Source organism: Psammomys obesus, unplaced genomic scaffold (genome assembly GCF_907164565.1).
Source record: "Psammomys obesus unplaced genomic scaffold, mPsaObe1.curated_primary_1811, whole genome shotgun sequence".
Lineage (NCBI taxonomy): Eukaryota > Metazoa > Chordata > Mammalia > Rodentia > Muridae > Psammomys > Psammomys obesus.
In genome coordinates, this window is record NW_026591918.1 from 11,222,660 (window position 1) to 11,242,163 (window position 19,504).

The following is a 19,504-nucleotide window of genomic DNA, read 5'->3' on the forward strand; positions in this document are numbered from 1 at the left end:
AATCATAAAATTATTTCATTGCTACTTCGTAACTTTAAATTTACCACTGCTCTGAATTGTAATGTATATATCTGATATGCAAAAGGGTTGTTAGACCCCAAAGGGGCCACAACCCATAGACTGAGAAATGCTGCTTTAGCAACTGCTGATGGTGAGGAGAGCATGAGAGTTATTTGCAAAGCAGAGACCTCCCTCCTCCAACAAAGGAAGAGTTGGGATTTTATTCAGGGAAAACAGAAGACAGAAGAAGTCAAGCACTTTGATCCTGAGCATGCTCGATTTAGGAAGCAACTTACCGAGCATGTGCTGGTTAAGGAAAAAAAGAAAGGGGACAACAATGCTTTGGAAGGAACACTTGATTACAAAAGGGTTTAGCTATAGGCAAAGAAAAGGACACTCTGAAGGTGTATTAATATAAGAGTTTGTATCTTAGGGTTCATGTCCCAGCAAACTAACAGTAGCTTAACCACAAGATGACCTCAGGCAAATGCAAGGGAAGGGAACTAGCTACTGCCACCATTGCCAGGAGGCCGGAGGGCACGTTCAGTTCCTAAGGTTGAAGGTGAGTTTCAGCTGCTATCTCTCTGGATGTTCAGGACAATGGGTCAGCTCACTAAAGGCCTGTGGTGTCTTCTAAGGGGATTTCCAGGGTAAGAGTTGCTTAACCAGTATGAGAAATCATCATGACGTATGTCTGTTGTGTGTTGAAGCAAGGTGTGGGGATCAAACAGGCCCTGTGCTGCTGTGCGCATCTGGCAGTGAGCAAGGACAAAGGTGTCCTTACTTTCAGCCTGTCTCTCCAGGGAGGCTGGACAATGGTTATATTAATTAAAGCAGTCTGGCCTCTGCTATTTAGAAACTTGTTCAGATTTAGCTTTTAGGAAGCGAAGAAAAATAGTTACAAAGTAGAGATGTAGGCTGACAGAGATGGCCCCGTCAACTTTCAACCCTGCTACAATGTCTAAGCAGTGGGAAACACTGAGACAGCAGAGTCAAATGTAGTTCAGACATTTTCTCCCAGGGCTGTGTGCATGGGAGAAAGTATGGCTGCCAGCAGGGCCCACGTCTTATGCCCTGTGAGCATGGCCAGGCTGGCTATGAAGGGCCAGCTCTGTGCTTATGGCTCTTTCTCATTGGGGATAAATTAGATGGAAGTGATGGATAGCAGGGACTCCTGTCCTGTTGCATATTTCAAACCCTTGTTGACCTCTTCAGCCCCACACTAGCCTTCTTTCCCCTGGTGTTGCTCCTTTCACTAAATTCTTCATTTCCCCAGGCTCCTGAGACTTTACCAGTTAACCCCTTCCTTCACATCTCACTACATCTAACTCAAGATTGTAGTTGGTAAGTCCAAATGTTTAAAAAAAAAGCCTCAATGAGTGATTCTACCTCTTGGTCTTACTAGGGGCTTTTCCTGCCTTCCACACCCCTGCCATTCTCTGTAATGTTGTCTCTGTTCTTTGGGCCACCTGTAATGGCCTGGTTGTTTGCTCCTGTACAGTGTCTGCTGTGGACATTACATAGCATTGGAATATGGGCATTTTGCTCATCTTTCTCAGTGCATGGCCCAAGGCCTGTTACTACAGTGCCCCACCAATGCGCACTGAACTGGAAACTACTGATGTCTATGTTCCCGTTGTTCGAGAATGAAGACTGATGTGTTAATTTTCTTGGATAGCTGTAGATAATATTAAACTGGTTGGTCTAAAGTCATAGGAATTTTGCAAAACAATTTCAACAACACATTTAGAAGATTGTTCACCATGATCCAGCTGGGCACATTTCAGGGATATAAAGATGGTTCAACATATTCGAATAAGTAAATATGAAACAGCACATACATACACTCAAGGACGGAACTGACAGGGTCATCTCATTGTATGCATTCAACATCTTGTCATGATCGAGCGCTGAAGAAACCAGGAATAGAAGGAGCATATCTCGATATAATAAAGGCCATATGTGATATGGCTAAAATTACAATGGACAGAGGAAAAAAACTGAAGCTTCTCCTCTAAATCAGAAATGTTAATTCTTCCTCCTTTTACTCAACACACTGTTTAACTTCCCATCCTTAGTGGTAGGGCCGGAGAGAGATACAAATGAGAAAGAAAGACATCAGATCACCCCATTTGCAGATAGTAAGTGCTTTGTGCAAAGGATTCTAACACCAGCAGAAAGCTCCAGCTAATAAGAACTGTCCACAAAGTACCAGGGCACAAATCAACAGAAAACAACGATGGCTTTTCTGCATACTAGTGACAAACAGGACGAGGAGTCAGGGGAAGAAAACCTTTCACAATAACTTCAAAAGTTAAAATGCTTGGGAATATAATTAACTGAGGAGAGGAAAAGGCTTTACAATAAAAACTTTAAAACACCAGAAAGAGAAACTGAAGAGACCCCAGTGGCTGGAGAGACAGTAGTGACTTCTCAGCCTTAGTGGTAGGGCAGGAGAGAGAAACCAAAATGACACTAATGGGAAAGGAAGACATCAGATCACCCCAGAATATGTCGAATACTGTGAAGATGACAGTACCCCTGAAGTGATGTGGACAGTGGAGTCAAAGTACTGCCCAGCGGCAACAATGTAATTCTTCACAGGCCTAGAAGAACAGCCCTGTACTGAATAGGCAAGCTCGAGAGGCCTCCAACATGCACCAGAATCCTGAGCAAATGCGTCATGCAGGAGAGATCCCAGCACCTCATTTTAAGTTATACCCGAGGCCGACCTTACACAATCATGGTTTTTAACACAAAAATGGATCCAGAAGTAAGTACACTGCTCCAGTCATCTGATTGTTTTCTTTATTAAAAGACAAAATAGTCTGTTTTTATAATTTCATTTTGTATAACCTTTCAACCATTACCTGTTTGTCTGGTCACAGCAGAGGGGTCCTGTACAGTTCAACATGCAAAAAAAAGAAAAAAAAAGTTTTAAAGAAGAAAATTTGATCTGTTACAGGCTTTATTTCATTTAGCATATTGGGAAGCAGGAGAAAATTGGGAGGAGGGGAGATGGTGCCTTTGGCGAGGTTGTAATTGCCTTCTTTAGGTTGGTGATATATATATATATATGTGTGTGTGTGTGTGTGTGTGTATATATGTATGTATATATATATATAATATATATAATATATATATTACTCCAATATATAAATATTACTCCAAACAGGTAACAAAGGAAGTTCATGTGCTCTGTGTGGATATTTGTTGTACATTAAAATTCATTTCTTTATGCCCAGGACTGCCAGCCAATGTTCATTTACACTCTCTGAAATATATAAAAGAGTCTAATTATGCAAAATCCCCCAGACAGCCACAAGCAAGGAGGAAGCATATCTCCTGGAAATACTGAATATATATATATATATATATATCATAACTATATCCACAAAATTTACAACTTCCAAGTAAAGATGAAGACATGGGGTGGAAAGAATTGAAAACAGAACAACATTTGAGTATGAAATAGAGAGTTTCAAGATTAAAGGATTTCCCAGGAAGGACAGTGAAATGAACAGCATGGGAAGAAAGGAAATGAGAATGGGGCTTAGCTTGCTCATCTTGACTCTTACTATTCTAGCACCCATTCTCAAAAGGAATGAAATCTAAAAATTTATGGCAAACTTCTACACAATTTGTTGTCAGAAAATAGTAGCTCTGAAGATAGCCCCTCCCCCCAGATAATAAGAGGACAGGAAGTTTCTTATGACTAGAGCTATGTAGTTGCTTTCATGGGAGGGAGGGAAGGAGAAAAATGTATTTTTCCCCTTCCCAGGTACTGGAGATGGTCACAGTACTGTTGTCTTCTCTATGAGTCAGCCTTTTGATTCTTGACAAAGTTGTCCCAATTCCACAATGATTGAAAAGACAGCCCCTAACACGGGGCCTGGAAACTGCTTATTCGCGTCTAGCAGAATGAAACTGAAGCCCCATGTCTCATCCTGTACAGAATTTGAAGTCTGAAATGGATCAAATATCTTGCTGTTAAGACCACAGCTTTCAAACTACTAGGGGAGAGTACTTCAGGGGCATGAGCAAGGATTTTCCGAAATGGCTTTAAGGAAATTGACAAATGAGGAATTTGTCAAACTTGACAAATGAGGTCATATGGAATTAAAAACAAAACAATAGACTCAGTCCACTGAGATTCCCTCTTCTCCCCTACCTAGGACTGTGCTTAGGTTTTGGGGCCTCAGGTGAAAGCAGCATGTGATTCTAGAGTCTGCTGTCTGCTCATTTAGCTTCACTGTTATCACTGTGACAAGACAGCTGACAAGTACGGTGTGAGGAAAGGGCTCCACGGTAGGACAGCCTGTGGCCTGGCTTCTCACATGGTGACAGGACCAGGAAACAGCGAGCCACACAGTAACCACTGAAGGCCAACCCCTATCCGCCCGTGTCCTCCAGCCCAGCTTCATGTCGCAAACCTCCCAAAACAGTGCCACTGGAGCTTCGGCAAGTAGTCAAGCACTTGACACAGTGGAGGAAATTTCAAACTCAAAGCCAGAATGTGCTGCTCGTGACCCCCCATCTCCCATCCCCCGTCCATTTCCCTTTTGAAACTCATCCGTTCACTCTTCAAGAGGTTTCATAATTTGAGAAGTTCAAAATACTTCTCAAAAAGCTGAATTCTTTTCTGGGACTCAAGGCAAAGTCTTAGGGGGCATCTCTGTGAAAGAAAAATGAAGGTTCCTATTGGAACAGTGACACAGGATGAACACCACATTATAAAGAGGGTGACATGAAGGACCCTGCCAAAACAAGACTTGGAACTGGTGGGCAAACATTAAATCCTACAACTTGTGCACAGCCTTGGATCATGTTGGTGACATGATGTGAGCTCTAACACACTTGAACACCCAGTCTCCATAGTTTTTTCTACCTGTGCCTCACACAGCCTCATCTGGGCTGGTTTCACTCCATGCTTGCAGCTTTCCGTAGCTGTAGTTCTACATCCTCCGGAAGCAGCTGGGGAGCTCAAACAGAGACATGAAAGCATAAGAATGCAAGACCTTTTTGTTCAAAAATCAGAAATGGGATTTTTAAAAGAATAAACTGTAAATATCATGCTCTCGCTCCCTTCTCATCTTCTCAGTGTTTTTCATTTGTTCCATGTGGAGAGACTCAGTTGTCAACAGAGTTTAAGCCTGAGTCCCCTCTCCAGTCACTGAACCAACATATGGCACCCACTCCAGAGTAGGGAACATGAAGTCTGACATTTTCCATTTGCAGAACTGGCTGCCCAATCTACAGTTGATAAGACTGTTGATTGCTGTCTTCAAGTCAAGATACGGGTACATGGGTTGGGGTCAACAAGCAGCTAAATGTGCCATGTTATAGCCATGTCTGCAGGTGTGGATAGCTGCCATCTAGTTATCGGCATGCCCCACACATGACCTCACCTTTCCCTACATCTGTGCCTTGCCTGCCCATTGGGTCATCGAGTGACCACAGGCTGAATGGTCTGGTAGGAAAGGAGTGGGACTTTGTATGAATTCAGTCTACCACTTTGCAGCCCAGCCTGAAGTTTGTTGGAAGAGAGAGATAAATGTTACCTGGTAAGGTGGGGCACACACAGCAAGAATGAGTAGAAGAATGTTACTTCCAGATGCTCCTGAGACCTTCCCTGCTTGGGAGTGGTGTGGACAAGATTCTTACAAGGACAGACTCCATGTCAAGGAACATCCAGGGAGCAGAAGGGAGGTGTGGTCACGAGTGACTCCTCCTAGGGACAGGAAGTGCTTGATCCCTGGCACCTCATTGTCAGTGGGATTCATGGAAGGAGGGAAAAGAGAAGGAAAGAAGAGAAAGCATTTCTGAGTTTTCACTGCCAGCAGAATAGAGCCAAAGGGATCTTCCCCAAGTCAAGTCAATACAAAGGAGCAAACATTCCTGTTGGTCTCTCCAGGTCTGTCGTATGGCCTGCTGCAGTCTTCAGCCGACACCTGGCTGAAGTAGGCTGACGTATGTGGGTGCTGACAGCAGGTCAGGCAGTGGCTACACATCACAGCTAGTCACCATTCAACTTTTGGGAAACAACAAAAACAAACAAACAAAAAAACAACTAAGACTCAGGAGGTTGAACTGCGTGGGCTGAGGTCATGAGGTCTGCAGTCAAAATGTGTGGAACTAAACCTTGGTGGCTCTGACCCCACCCCACGGAACTGGGCTCTGGAACCTGCTTTCTCTCACCCACATGTGTCCATGAGCGTGAGTGTATGCATATGCATAGCTACATCTTGAGAGAAATACTTTTAGAATGTCCCGACAAAAGGCTGTGTAGTGGTCCGGTGAGGAAGGGAGGCCCTGGAGACAAGGGGGGCAACGATCTGAGGACGGAGCCGTGGCCCCGATTGCCTACAAGCATGCCAGACAGCCATGCCAGACAGCCAGGGCCTGTGGAGCGACTCTTGGAGGGAGGTACTAGTGTTAGGCACGGAGACCTGGACTTAGGAAGCAGTTCTTGGAGGAGAAAGTTGGCACATCCAGAAAGGGGGCACGGACACCTAGTTTCTTAGGTGGGTGGACTTCTAGGTCCCAGGGATAGTTCATGTCATGTCAGGTGTGTGTGTGTGTGTGTGTGTGTGTGTGTGTGTGTCTGTGTGTGTGAATCAGAGGTATGCTAGAGTAGCTGATGAATGCGTTATCCCAAGCAAGAGCTGGATGGAGCCAGAGCGCTGGCGCCTAACTATTGTTCCTCTTGCTCACTCTCCGAGGGCTCCTGCAGCCAGGATGTCTCCGATCCTTCAGCCCAGCCTTTGTTCTCTGTCCCTTTCCTTTCTGAAGTAATGACTGACACCCTGTGCACACAGAACACTCAATTGGTATGTATTTCCCAGGCGTTACATTTCATAAGCAGTCAGCATTTGGGGAACTCCGGTTCACTGGAGGAGTGGTGACCGCAGGCTGGTGCTAATGGCCGTTGTACGCAGCTACGACTCTCATTCAAATACAACTGTTAAACTCATGGGTCACCCAGCCAATAAAGTGACATGAAATTATTCATCCAGCTAGTGTGACTGGGCCATATGGTGAAGAGAGAGGAGGAGATTTCTAAGCCCAGGAGGGGAGAAAGAGGAAAGGCCTCCTTAGTTTTGGGGGAAATGTTCAGGGGAGACTTCATTTTCATAAGCTTTTGTCAGCTATTTCAGTGCAGCACACAGCACATGCATACACACAGACACACACACAGACACACACACACAGACACACACACACACACACACACACACACTTTCACTGGAATTTTCTTTCAGTCATTCTTTCCAACTGTCTATGCTCTGGAATCTAGCACCGGTCTGCTGTTTTTTTTTTGTTTTTTTTTTTTTTTGTTTTGTTTTGTTTTGTTTTTTCTTTCTGCTCTCTTTTTCCTATTCTAAGAGAGGGATAGACAGTGAGGGGAATCTCCAGCTGACAGCATGACTCAACTGCGCATCAACTTGTGACAAGCTTTGTTCCCAACATTATCATAAACATCTCAAATTCACACGAAGTTAAAAGCGCAGCATGGACCCCAGGGTGCCCCCTACCTCATCCTGTCACCATTTCCATTTGGCCTCTGAACTCATTGCTCACTTTTGCCGAGCTGTTTGTTAGTTGTGCACATCAAGTCTCTGTACCCTTAAACAATTCAGCTTGTATTATCTTTTTTCTCAGTATAACAGATAGATTCATTATCACACCTAAGAATAACACTGCGATACTGTGTCATACCCAACAGCTCATTTACAAATTCTCCCAGCTACTCCAAAAGGGAGATTTTATCACATGTTTTAATCCAATGTGCGAATCAGGTTCCACACTGAACTGGCTTCTCCTGTCACTTCAGTCTCTTTTAATCTGTAGCCTCCTTCTGTCAGCCCTCTTCCTCATTCATCGCCCCACCATCAGATCTCAAAGTACGAATGATTACCTGTGGTCTCTATTAATCCACCCCAAGGCTCACTCGGTCCCTGTGGCTCCTTCAGCTCTTCTGACCATGCTCCTCCCCTAAACCTCTTCAGCTCAGGGACTTCTCTTCCCTTCCCACAGCTTCTGATTCCTATATAACTCAGCCATTTCAGCTACATTCTTTCCTGGTTATCTCTCTCTAGCTTTTGGTTTCCTTTGCTCTCTTGGTCCTCCCTCTCTTTTCTTCCTCTCTTCTGCCCATTTGCCCCTATCTCATGGCCCAGTTCAGTCCGGTGGTCATGCTCAGTCTGCTACATTCTTGCCCTGGACTCTTCCAGATGCCTCTGGCTGTGCTCTCCCTCATATCTACAATAAAAAGCCTCCTCCGCCGTACCTTGGAACGGTTATGTCCTCATTTTCGTTCAAGAACCATCTTGCTTTTCAGTGTTAGGAACTTTTCTGTGTGTTCTCTTTGCCCGTCCACAACAGTTGTTCCACTCTCTGTTGGTTATGCAATGGATCTGTCTCTGCTCCTGGATGTAAGGTGCCCATTTTCCTACTACATGACTCTGTGACACTCAGCCAGGGCTGGCCAGCATCTGGATGGACAGACACTGGAAGTAAGGCTGAGCCAGGCTCCTCCTGCCAGCTCTGGAGTTCCGGGCACTGGCTTATAGAGCCCATGACTTACTAAGCACAAGGAACTGACCGAACGTATGCATGATGACATTAAGGACAGCAAGAACTGACGTTTCTCTTGGAGAGACTTTGTGCCTGGGACTGGGTGCTTTGAGAAAATGATCTTCATAAGTACTGCAGATGGCTCCATGCGGTAAATGTTGCTTTTATTTTCATTTCACAGATGAGGAAACTTCCATAAGAAAGCTTGCTAGTTGTCCAAGTCCACAGCAAATACACATTCAATCAGTATTTAAACCTGGCCAGCTTGGCTGAATTAACTTCACCCAGTTCCTGTTTGTGTGCATTCTCACCTTGTTCAACCAGAATTCCGGAACTACGAGTCCTCTTCTATTCTATATCCAAACACAGGGCAACCTGTGTCCATCAGGAGCACCACAGCTTTACCATGAAGACTTATCCTCCATAGGCCCACCTCCTCTCATCTGACAACATACCATTCTAGGTCATACGAGGTAGGCTGGCCCCAGACACAGACAGCTCTCACCTCCTGGTGGCTTAAAATATCAGGTTTATTTCTTGCACTTATTACAAATGCACTGCACTGCAATGGGTGTCTCTGCTCCATTTTATCAAGGACTCACAGTGGCAGTTTCCAGAATCTATGTCACCATGGTAGGAGAAAGAAAGCAAATTGTTCTTGACTCTTTTAATTTAGGACGTGTATGCTTGATGTTGATCGCGTGCCTGTGTCTGAATTCACAAACTGGTGAATGCGGTTCTGTCATGAAGACAGAGGTGGGCAGCTTGACCTACCGTGGCAGCCACTTCAGGGAGGGCTTTGGTGTGCACAGAGCCCTCACATTCTCTTCTCCAACCAACAGCCAGAGGGATCTTTTAGTACAAGTCACTTTACTTTATCCTTGACCTTTGAAATATCGTATTAGATAAAAGCGATACTTTACAATATTCTCTCCAAAATAAAGAAGGCCAAACAATAGCCTTCAGAATGCTGAATCTTCAGATGCTTTTCAGCGGGTTAATCTGGCCAAATCTGACACTCAGCGCATTGTTGTCAATAAAGTGTTCCTGGAACACAGCACAACCTAGTCAGCTATATATTGCTTTCATTGTTCAAAGGCGGAGCTGAATAGATTCAACAGAGACAGCTGTTAACACCCAAACTGAAAATAATTGCCACCTGTAGAGCACCCACCCCTTACAGAGAAAATTTACTAACTCTTGCCTGAATGACCTGAGTCCAGTTTTCCCTTGGACCTCATCTTCCTCACTCTCACACCTCACTTTTCCTCTCTCTTCATTTTTCAGCACTGCTCATTGTGTTTCTAGGTAATAGCGCCTCCTCAGGGGCCTTTTTTTTCTTTCTTCCTTGCAGTAATCTCCACTTGAAATTGCATGACAGGGCTATTCATGGGTTTCTGGTCTTCTCCTCGGCCTTCATTTAGGGCTGAGAGAGCTAGAGTGGCCCTAGAACCCTGACAATTCTCTCTTATAGTCTCTGCCTTCTAGGTTTCTAATGCCAGGCTGACCAGTCCTCTCTTGGAAAGGATAATTTAAGTTTTGGGCTTTGGCTTTAAAGAGAGCATGAAAGTTTTTATAGCTGATTTATGTCTGCAGATTTTAATATTTGCATTTGAAGACCAAGGGCAAAGTGTGTGTGTGTGTGTGTGTGTGTGTGTGTGTGTGTGTGTGTGTTTGTGTGTGTGTGTGTGTGTCTGTCTGTCTGTCTTAGCACTTCCAACGTATCTCAGTCATTTCTGGGAGGCAAACTTTGAACATCTCTGCAGTCCCTGAAGAGAACAATCTGCTTTGACTTTGAAGCCAAACAGGATTGCTAAAAAGAAAGTTACAGTCCATTGAGAAATCTCAACAGAGCGTGAAGAGCAGAGGGCCCCCTGAGGAGGGACTGCAGCTGGGCCTGCCCAAGCTAGAGGGGCTGGCCCAAGAACCCAGGCAAAGCTGTACAGAGCAGGCAGGGGCAAGTCAGGCGTCAAGGACCACTGTGTGTCAGAGAACACAGCTGGGAAAAATGTGAGTATCATCCTCCTTGCTGTGGCATTTGATTTCAAATGAATGCAGGTGAGTCTGGCAGAGAAAATATAGTGAGAGCACATAGCTAGAATGTTCAAGACAAGGCGGAAAGAAAACCACAGTGATGATAGTTAGGGAAGGGTCTATAGGGAGGGTGGTCCTGGGTTCCTGAGGCCATTGACCCCTGGCTGCTTCTACCCTGCCTGACTATGTACAAAGAGGGCTACTGCCCCCAGGTGGCTGGCTTGACCTGCCACTCACTTTCTGAGTGCTCCTGCAAGTTTCCTGTGCTCTGTCTGCCCTACCCTATCATACATGGCTTCCCTCCGTCCTCGGTGGACACAGCTCCAGCTCAGCTTCACACTTAGGGCTGTTTGAAGCCTGTGGTCAAGATCATCTTTGCTCTTCCCTATGTGGGTTCACCCTGCTTCTAACCAATCGGCATCTGTCTCTTAGAATCCAGAGCTTTCTTAAGATCTGTTTTGGGTCATTCCTGGTGTTTTCTACTGCCACCCACAATTCCACACCAGCTCCCCAAGGAGCCCTCTTCTCCTCTGAGCCCTATGGCAGGCATTACTACCTCTAACATCGAGCTGCAGACAAAGGTAAACTCCCTCCCTAGAAGTTCTGGGGATTAGGACAAAGCTTGCTCTTCCTTATTCCACTGAACCCTGCCAATACCAGCCTGGTAGGAAAAAAGGCTTATTAACTAGCATTTGGTGAGATGCTCCAAGTTTGGGGCACGGCACTTGGGGCACGGCACTGTAGTTCACACTTACATATAAATAGCCAAGGACATTACATGGGGCTTACCGTTGGCCTGTCTTTGCTGGAGTGGGAGCAAAAGCGGTGTAGTCTCCAGTATGGTAGGGCTCACTGGAACACCACACCCAGAGAAAGCTATAGCTGTGTTATGGATGATGGACTGATTGGAGTCATTGATGGGTCAGTGAGTAGGCACCAGGAGTTGGGGAGTCTCCCTGTGCCCCGTGTGGGGACTAGAAGGCTCTGCCAGGTGCTGGCAGCTGTCGATCACAGTGCTCTCAGAGGGATGAGCTACAGAGAGGGGTGTGGAGAGCAGGTCTTAGATGGTTGGGGGACCATGTGAGCAGAGCCTTAGGAGAAGCCAGTGGCACCTTCCTATGCCCTACGGGCTTTGCCTCTTGTTCCCTTCCATGCATTTTGGTGCCCCTGAGGGCACTCTGGTGGCTAGCTTCTCCCCTTGGCCACCTGTGTGAAGGCCACAACCGTACTGTAGCACCTGTGACTGTTGACTTCCGTGTGATCGTGTAGCATGCCCCTGGTCTTGTTGGGTGACACAGACATAGACCAGGTTGTTTTCTGGGTTCTGGGACTGGGACTTTGCTCTGCTTGCTCCGTCCCCACCGCCCACAGACCCAGACACACATGGGAGTGAGCCCCTCCCTACTCTAACCCCGCTCAGGGCTGAAAGCAGCACCTCCATGGCTCTGTTGGTTTCCTGGAAAGCTTCCTTGGACACTGTTCTGAGGACATGCTGGGCGGCTGGCGGCTTGCCTGGCTCCTGTTCACAGTGCAGGCTGTGGCTCTGCCAAGCACCTTGCCCACTGGCGTTTGGGAAGAAAGGCCCAGCAGGTTCCTGGATACTTTCAAAGGCTGCCGCTCCCATACACTTGCCGAACAGAACAGTCCCAGCCTTGAAGTTCCCTTGAACCCCAGGAGCACTATGCTGAGGGAAGAAAAGAAGTTCTGTTGACATCATCAGGGGGTGGCGGGGGCCATGGCATGGAGGCAAGGGGTCAGATAAGTGGGATGGCCATGGCAACCATGTGTGGGGTGGAGCAGCCCAGGCTGGGCCCTCCGCCGTGCTAGTTGGACCTACAGTTATCAATTTCCCTAGTCTGCCTCCACAGGACACAAAAGGGAGATGGCCTTGCAGGAACCAGGTACAGGCGACAAAGCGCCATGACTTGTAGGAACAGCTTTTCTTCTCTTCTGTTGTCAAAGTTCGTCTGGTATTTATGTTTTGCTTTGTTTTGTTTTAGATTTTTGTTGTTGATGGTGGTAGTTCTCTCTCTCTCTCTCTCTCTCTCTCTCTCTCTGTGTGTATGTGTGTGTATGCTTATGTGTGTGCTGAAAGGGTGGTTTTGTTGTTGTTGCTGTTTTTGTTTGTTTGTTTGTTTGTTTGTTTGAGATAGGCTTAGATAGTTATCCCAGGCTGGCCTTGAACTCACAAAGTCCTTCCTGCCTCAGTCTCCTTGCCTGCTGGGGTTACAAGTGTGTGCCACCATCCTCGGCTTGCAAAGTCACATTAGATCCCAGGCCTTTGGGGCAGAGGGGTAGAAGAGTGCTTCTGTCTCCCCTAGAAGTGGAGCAGAAGCCAGCTCTGCCCCCCGGATTCACCCTGTCCACAGCACACACCGTAGCAGCACACATGCCGGGGGGTCCCTGCCGAAGTCACCACAACATGTGGTGATGTCAACCTTACGTCGCGGACAGTGCCTCCCAAGTCCTCTTTCGGCGGCCTTTTCTCCTAGGCCTCTCCCCGTTTCTCTTCACTTACCCTAAGAACGCCCTCTGCTTTCCAGGGACTTCGGCTACCCTTCTCCAAGAATGTGCCCCCGTGTGCTGCCATGCAGGCTCTCCCTTGGCGGGGAACCTTATCCCTAGCCCCATTCCTGCCTGCTGACAGAGGGAGACCCTGCGTGCGAACTGAGTGGCCTGACAGGCTGTCGCATCAAACTTCTCCCATTCCGGGAACGCACTGCTCTTTCATGACTCCGTATCCTTTGCACAAGCTGTTCCCTTTTCTGGAATATTCTTTCTCTCGACTCCTTCAGGCAAAGGCTGGGGTGTTGGGGAGGCTTGGCTTTGGCTCTCCAAGGCGTTTGGGCTGGATCCTGCTGGCAGCACTTTTTGGACTGGCTCATGAAGCAGAGCTCCTGGAAGACATGAGCTCTCTGCAGAATTCCATGGACCATTGGTCAGTTTCATTCCATTCTGACAACTGGAACATATCAATTAGATGGAGAGATAGTCTTCACTTATGCAGAGTGGTCATGTCATGTGCTTGCTGGTCTTGGCACACAAACAGTGTTTTAAAGAAAACACATTTCTATGTTTTCAGGTTTTTGTTTTTTGTAGGTATCTCATCTGCTTGGGTTAATAATATAATGTGTATCTCCTGTGGGTCTCTTTAGACCCTGGTGAGCTTTAAGTCTGTTTTAAGATGAACATGACAATGCTGACACAAATCTGAGTGGATTACAACCCCTAGATCATGTGAGGTGTGGTCAGGAGATCCCAGCATCCTCTGTCTTCATACCCTGTCCTGTATACATCCCGCAGGCATCTCTCGCTTGACACTTTGTGTCTCAGAGCTCCTGGTGGAGACTTTGGTCTCTTTCCATGGCACATACTGTGTTTAAGGATCTACATCCTTCCATGATGCACTTCGGCATTGAAGAAAAAGTCTTCCTCTGGATAGAGGTTCTAGACAATGTTATTCCTCAAATTATCACCACAAAAGAGGCTCAGAGGGATTTTTCCCTCCTGTGTGGTAGAAAGGATGGTGTTTTCATTAGCACCATGGAAATGCCTGAGACCCAGCGATTACTGTGGGTGGATATTGTATGTGTCACTTTGGCCTACCAGAGAGGACCTGAAGGGAAACAGTGAAGGATCTCTGTATTCTCCCATGTTACAAGTCAGGGAAGAAGCACATCCCGTGGCCTGTCATGTTTTCCTAATAGCCTCCATAATTGCCCCTACCAGGTCAACGTCCCGTTTCCTATCATGTTTTCCTAATGGTCTTCATATTGTTCCTTCCAGGTCAAAGAGCTGCTTCCAGATGCCACTTGCAGAAAATCTGTGGCTGCAACTGTGGGATCCTGAAGAGGGAATGGATGGCCTGAGACCCATGATGTCCACCCATTTTGAGACTTGCTCATTATCTGCTTCTAGCTATGTGTAATATAATGGCTTTCACATGCTCCCAGAGGCTTATTGTTAAAGGCTAGGTTTCTAACTTGTGATACTTTGGGAACTGTGTAACCTTCGGGAGTTGAAACCTGGTTGGAATGCCCTTGAAGGGAGTTTTGGGATATTAGACCCTCAATATTTCTGTCTCTTTGCTTCCTGGCTTCAGCTTCCATGGCTAAGAACTATGTTCTACCACGTGCCCCACAATCATGCTTTATGTCACTGTAGACCCCAGAGCCTGGGTCTACCATGAATCCAAATTCCCTGAAATTCTCAGCCAGGTAAACTTTTCCTCCTTCAAGCTGGGTGTCTTGGGTGATATTTTGTGTGAGTGGCAGAAAGCTGATCAGAACACATCAGTAGGTATGCTTCTTAGCCTCTGCCCTCATCTGGCAAGTAGGCACAACGTTTGCCTTTTAAAGTCGACAAGGAAAATAAGCGAACCGACACAAGGTCCCTGGGACCCTGGGACCCTGGGGACACTGGTACCTGTGGCCCTCTTCTGCTCTGTGGGCAGATGCCATCAGAGCAGGGGACGGGGAAACCTCAGCCAGAGGCACTTCATGGCTTCTACCAGAAGTGTAGGCTGAAACTGCAGCAAAGAGAAATGATGTCCACGGAAAGGAGTGCAAGGAAAACAGGAAACCCAACAGTAGAAGAACAAAGGTAGGAGCCACAGTAAAGGGCCCCGGGCATGGATCCTTAGTCCTTACTTGAACAACCTGATCACTTGGCCCCCCATTACCCCCCAGTCCAGGGGTCCATGGTCCCCGGTGCCTGCATTACGCATTTACGAGGGTACATATGGGGCGTGCAGCACAGATGTGTGTGGGTGTGTGTGTGCGGATGGTAAAACAGTGCATACTGGAAAATTCTTTCCCCAATTAGTTATTTTTGCTTAGCTCACTAATTAGGTAACTGTCCAGAAAATCTAATTTTGAAGTTTATCCATGGTGTGGTTGTGTTATTCTCAAATAATCTGAGCATCCCCCCATCAAAGGAAGCTAATTGGATCCAGTTTGTTTGTAGTGAGACTGAGAGCAAGTGGAACCTTCTGCTCCCTCGTGTGGGCCACAGCGAGGACAGCTGGCTCTGGTTGTGTCTTTCGAATGTCTACTTATGGGGAGGGTCACTGTCAAGATCTTAAAGGGCCAGCCTCAGCACTCCAGCTCTGGGAACACCCCAGTTCCGAGGACAGCATTGCAGAATTGCCTGCTCCCTTAATCACACTTTGCCTTACTTAGGAGACAGCATCTGCCCTCAGCTTTGCTCTCCCTCTCTACCTTTCCAGTTCTCTCCCGAAGACACAAGCCAGTATTCCAAAAGGAAGAGGATGGATTTCTAATGTTGAACAGAATTTGGTGGGGTCAAGATGGGAATAGCTTTCCAGCTTAGGTATTCTCCCAGGCACGATTATAGTTACTAAGTAGCAACAAAAATAATTGTATGGTTGGGGATCACCACAACATGAGGAACCGTGTTAAAGGGTGACAGCATTAGGAAGGTTGAGACTCGCTACCCTAGCACGAAACTTGCTCACCATGAGCAAAAAGAGTTCCCAGAGATACCAGAGGGAGCTGCGAAGCAGAGGGCAAGCCATCCAGTGTTTTCCTGGCCCCTAGCAGCTCTCAAGCAATGGAAGGAAACAAAGGCGTGAAGCTTGAGGAGGTGCAGTGAGTCCAGGTTCAAGACACCCAGTAAGACTGTAGAAGACCGCCGAGCCCACCTGCCTCTTCCTTCGGTACGTAAGAGCAAACAGGCACACAGAGTCTGCCCAAGGAGTTGTCCAAACTATGCAACTAGGACCCAGGATCCCTTATTTTAACAGCTTATACTGTCTCTTGGTATATGAAGCAGTGAATACATAAGAGAAAAAGCTCACAATTCTGCTACCAGGGACAACCACTTTTATTATGTTGTCATGTCTTCTAGTTAGTGATCTCTTCTATTTGAAAAAGATTTAGTTATATGCCCATTGGTGAAAAGACAGAAAGATGTTCGCAGATACATAAATTCATCTGCAATCATAGATATGCACACAGCACATGTATATTCAGCCATATATATGCATGTAGAGACATATACATGCTTAGATATATACCTAAAGATAAACATGCACATACTCACACACAGGTATGTCACATACTTAAGTGAATACACACAGGTTTATATGTGAACACAGCTGTGCTAACATCTACCTTTATCTATACACAGTGCCCGTAGGTTGGTGTAGAGTCAGCTAGAAATATACCGCAATGAGCCTATCTCCCTCACGTCTCATTTCTTTTCTTCAAATAACATCGTTGCTAAGTTCCCTGTAACTCTTTTTAGAACAGTTTCTAATGGCGATGCATGTTGACTAGCATTTGGGTATGACTGTACTTGTGTATGTGCCTGTTTCAGCCACTGACTTTATAGGTTTGCTGCTCCCCGAGTCCCACCTTCAACATTATTTTCTTCTTAACTTCATCTAAGGGAATTGTTTTTATGTATTTATTCTCATTTTCCTTCTCAGTTTCTCAATTTTCTTTGCATTGTTATTTTTATGTCACTAAAATGGATGCAATTTCATTTCCTACAGTCTTTGAGGCTTAATCTAATGTTTGGAAGGATCTAGTGTCTGCTGAAGAACACTTACCAGTGGGTTTTTTCTTCCATTTTTATTTTCTTCTTTCCCCCGTGCAGGCAGAGATGTTTGGTCTCTTCTTTCCAGCAATGTTAGCAGTGAGAGAATGGGAGCAAAGAGAGCTATGGGGATGGCTGCAGGAATGGAATTGAGAAATCTGGGACCTGCTTACAGCAAAAGGAAATGGATCAGCCAAGCTGGCCATACTCAAGAAGTCAGAGTGGACCTTAGCAAATGAAAGACAGACTGATCCTGCATTAATCACAGCTCTTTGGGTTATGGCCAGTAGAATGAATGCTTATAATGGCAATGCTATGGACCTAAGGCCACAGGGACAAGAGTGAGGGAAGAAAAAAAAAAGGGAGATGAACGTGGGTGCCAGTATTGGCCGTTGAAGTGCCTTAGTAAGAATGCTGACAGTATGCGTGTGCACACACATAGAGAGGAGCGAGACAGAGAGAGCGAGAGAGCAGGACAGGGCTGGTGCCTACCATGAGGACTGCCTGAGCTCCTCACTGGCTTCTCTATTTTGTTTCAGGCTATTCAGAATGCAAATGAGCCTCATGTTGAGAAAACACACTCATCAGCAAAAAGGTGGAAGGCAGAGGTGGTCATGTTGACACTGTCAGCACAGCTTTGGCATTTAGAGGAAGTGATGATGACGAATAGTTAATAAATCAAGTTCTCCGGGGGAAGGAGCTCATACGAGAAGCCAGTGCTGGCTTCCTCGGAGTGTGTTAAAACCAATTGGCAGCGTAGCCAGATCCTGAATTGAGTTAGCTCTGCATTTGCGATTTCAGAATAGGGGTTCTCATTTCTAGGTTCTCGGAAGTGCATCATTAGTTCTTGTTGCTTAGCACTTACCTTATTTCTTAAGAAGTCTTGTGTCAAATGATGAAGAGCGATTCTTGTTGCCTTCCTAATGTCTGCAACCCCTTCACTCTCTGTGGAAATACGATAAAGTGCTCTCCCCAGACCTGTGCACTGATTGCTCAGCAGCTGCAGCAACACATGAACAGCGCCTCGCACTTTCTGCTTCTTGGTCGAAAGTCTATCTATCAGTTATAGTGAACTTCTTAACTAAGCTTTTTTTTTTAAGTTGCAAGTATTTTCTTATTTATAATATATATGCTTTTTACATGAAGAAGGTTATGGGTTTTTTTTTTTATTTCAGAATTTTTTTCTTCATTTACATGTTTGTTTCAATTTTGTAGTTCTTGGAGACGTCAATTCCCTTATCATATTGCTACTTTTATTCACTCCCATAGGAACATTTTTTGAAAATATATTAATTTTCTTTGTGTGTGTGCCTGCTGTATGTATGTGCGCCGCATGTGTGCATGAGCAGGCAGAGGTCAGAAAAGGGTACTGGGTCCCTTGAAACTGGAGTTACAGGCACTTGGAAGCTGCTATGTGGATGCTAGGACCCAAACCTGGGCCCTCTGCAAGAACAATAAATACTGTTTGCTCTTGGACCATCCCTCCAGCCCCAATGCAAACATTTTTAATGTGTGATTTTTCTCTTAGTTGTGTGCCATATAATATTTTGATTCCTAGTCTCAGAAACGCTCAAAGAAGATATGATGGCATTACATCCACAAATCATAAAAAAGAAAAATCTTCCATGAAAAAGTTCTTTGTATAGTATCGGAGGACATCAAAACACAGAAAAAATTGAAATAGTATTTTTCTAAATCTCAAAAAAACAGTATAATATATAGAAGAAAATACAGAGAAAGGTCTACCTAATACAGCCAAGATGCCATCTAGAAATTGGGTCTTGGAGTGTAGAATGAAATGTAAGGGACCTGGCATCCATCCAAGAGACACTGCAAAATGTGAAGATGGAGAACTTGCAGAAGCAGAGAAAATTAATAGAATAATGGAGAACGAAAACACATGCTTTAGACCGAAAGACACTGAAGGGAAGATGGGAGGAGAGTGGAGGGGAAATTCAAACAGCACCAAGAGACCGAGAGAGAAAGAGAGAGAGAGAGAGAGAGAGAGAGAGAGAGAGAGAGGAGGGAGAGTAAGCTAACTAGAAGGAGGAGAAGTCAGCCTGGCATCAGCAGGCGAGTGGAGGCAGATGGGCCGTTAGTATCCTAAGGGAAACTTACTGTCCACCCCTAAATCCACAAGCTAGGTGTGGGAACGAAAGGAGGCCACTTCAGCTTCATACTCACTTGGTCAATTGAACACTCATAAAACTCAACTGACAAAAAGGCCAGCAACATTTTTTTTTTGTGCAATATTTTTATTAATTGTTTGAGAATTTCATTCCATATATTTTAAACGTTGTTGGAAGGACCCTGGTGTTTGAGGTTACAGTGC